The following is a 2,719-nucleotide window of genomic DNA, read 5'->3' on the forward strand; positions in this document are numbered from 1 at the left end:
TATCTGGCATTGTTGCTTATTATGTAGCCTTTAGCTATACATATGGACTCTTATGAAATTATGTTGGCCCATTTAATCTTTGGTTTTACTTTCTTTTGGGTGTTTAAGGACATACAGTTGGCAGAGATAAACCAATTTATTTTTACTCTTAAGGCTGTTTGAGGATCTGTTCCTCAAGAGTCACATGGGCTTGGGAGGAGCCCCTGGCTCCTTTCTTTTACCAGTTCCACCTATGTGAAGATAAGTAAAAGGTCCTGCTCAACTATGGTTGGCTTCACTTGGGCATGGAGGAAATGATTCCTCTGTGTTGACCCTCCTCTTTGCACACTGTGACACTGGTTCAAGTCCATCTCATGGGATCTCCTCGGCCTCCTTATTCAAGAGGACAGGTGACCCACCACAATTACAGGACATTTTGAGAGATGCTCATAGTCTCCTGGAACTAGTTGATCTAGGAGGGCAAGGAGCAAAAACTTCCCTTTATGTCCCTCTGACCAAATTATTATAGGCCTCAAAGAATATCTGTTATAAACCTTACATAGATTTCTTGATCTGGTATGTATAATTTGTCAGTAGATTGTTGGACTAATATGGTTCCCTCTGGTTTTTAAAACTAGCTGGGCATTATTTATCTCTCACATTGTCTAACCCCTCCATCATGGTTTCCCATCATGGTACCAATTAAGGTACCCCCATTTTCCCCCTTTCTCCCTTAACAATACCCTTCTGCTATGGTCCTACCTCTCTTGAGCTCTTTCTTTCCCTTTATCCCCTAGGTTCATGTACTATTGCTCATGACTGCATTTGTAAAGCATGTGGCATCACTGTTGCTGTGTCCAAGCATGTGATTTTATTCATACACATAATGTGTTTATGGATGTCCTGGGCTTAAGACACTAAGTTACAAACTGCCCTTAAATTAAAAGAACAAAAGTAGTTTCAATGATTAGATTGAAAAATAGTGAGTTTCTCTAATGATAGAGACCATATAATGTTCATTTTCTATAGAAAAATGTTCTTCCTATTAAAACATGAATATTAATCTTGCAAAGTGAAGGAATCTAAATGATTTACAGTCTGTAGAAGCTTGCGGTGTCATCTCTTTGTTCTGGAGTATGTTTTACTGTGACATGCCACGGGGGGTTTTTATCTGGTCTAACTGGTGTTCTGTGCTTCTTGTCAGTGTGTAAGCACATCTTTCCTTATTTTAGGGACGGTTTCTTCTATTATCTGTTGAAGCATTTTTCAGTTCCATCTTCATTTCAGCTTCATTCTTCTTCAATATTTCTATCTCCTTTTTCAATTCACTTTCCAAGTCCCGAATTGCTTTTTGTCATTTCATTCAGCCATGTATTTGTATTTTCTTGTGCTGCAGTCAGGAGCCTGTTCCTATCATCTTTACGTTCTTTCAGTTGTTTGTTGATGTGTTCGGTTTTAATTTGCATTTCCCTAATTATTAGTGATGTTGAACATCTTTTAAGATGCTTCATAGCCATCTTTACTTCTTCTTTTCAGAACTTTCTGTTCAGCTCCTTAGTCCATCTTTTAATTGGGTTATTTCTTGTCTTAAGTCTCTGTTTTTTTGAATTCGTTATATATTCTGGATATTAAATCTCTGTTGGATGTGTCGCTGGTGAAGTTTTTATCCCATTCTGTGGGTTTTCTGTTCACTTCCCTGGTTGCCTCCTTTGATGTACAGAAGCTTTTTGGTTTAGTGAGGTCCCATTTGTTAACTCTTGACCTTGTTTCCTGAGTAATTGATGTCTGGTTTAGAAAATTCTTTTCTACAATTATATTTGGAAGGTTTTTCCCAATGTTTTCTTCTAACAGTTTCAGAGTTTCAGGCTTTACATTGAGGTCTTTGATCCATTTGGAATTGACTTTTGTGCAAGGTTAAAGATAGGGGTTTAGTTTCATTCTTCAACAGGTGGAGATCCAGTTTTACCAGGACCTTTTGCTGAACATGCTGTCTTTCCTCCAGTGAACTTGACACCTTTGTCAAATATCAGGTGCTGAAATTGCCTGTACTTGGGTTTGGACCTTCAATCATGTTCCATTGATCTATGTGTCTATTTTTATGCTAGTACTGTGCTGTTTTTATGATTATAGTTCTGTAGTATAATTTGAGATCTAGTATAGTAAATACCCAGGGTTGCTCTTTGTGCTCAGGGTTTCTTTGGCTACCTGGGGTCTTTTGTGCTTCTGTACAAATTTAAGAATGGTTTTTGCTAATTTTGTGACATGTCATAGGGATTTTGATTGGGATTGTATTGAATGTATACATTGCTTTTGGTAGGATGATCGTTTTCACAATGTTAATTCTTCCAATCCACAAGCATGGGAGGTCCTTCCATTTTCTGTCTTCCTCAATCTCTTTCTTTAAGGATTTAAAATTTTCATTGTAGATTTCTTTAATGTCTTTGGTCAGGTTTATTCTGAGATATATTTTTTTTGCAGCTATCTTGAAGGGGTTGTTTCCATGGGCTCTTTCTCTGATTGTTATTAGTATATAGAAAGGCTACAGACTTTTGTAGATTAATTTTGTAACCTGCCACTTTACTGAAGTTGTTAATAATTTCTAGGAGTTTTCTGGTGGAATTTTTGGTGTCTCTTAGGTATAATATCATATTATCTGCAAAAAGGGAAATTTGATCTCTTCTTTTCCAATTAGTACTCTTTTAATTTCCTGCTCTTGTCTTATTGCTCTTGCAAGAGTTTC

General features: G+C 37.0%; 1 protein-coding gene across 17 annotated transcripts in view; it reads right to left on the reverse strand.

The window, feature by feature from the left end:
- The window catches only part of Erc2 (ELKS/RAB6-interacting/CAST family member 2), a 1,070,830-nt gene that overhangs the window by 581,977 nt on the left and 486,134 nt on the right, over positions 1-2,719 (reverse strand). The window lies entirely within an intron of this gene.

This window comes from Nannospalax galili, unplaced genomic scaffold (genome assembly GCF_000622305.1).
Source record: "Nannospalax galili isolate Female #2095 unplaced genomic scaffold, S.galili_v1.0 scaffold485, whole genome shotgun sequence".
Taxonomy (NCBI): Eukaryota; Metazoa; Chordata; class Mammalia; order Rodentia; family Spalacidae; genus Nannospalax; species Nannospalax galili.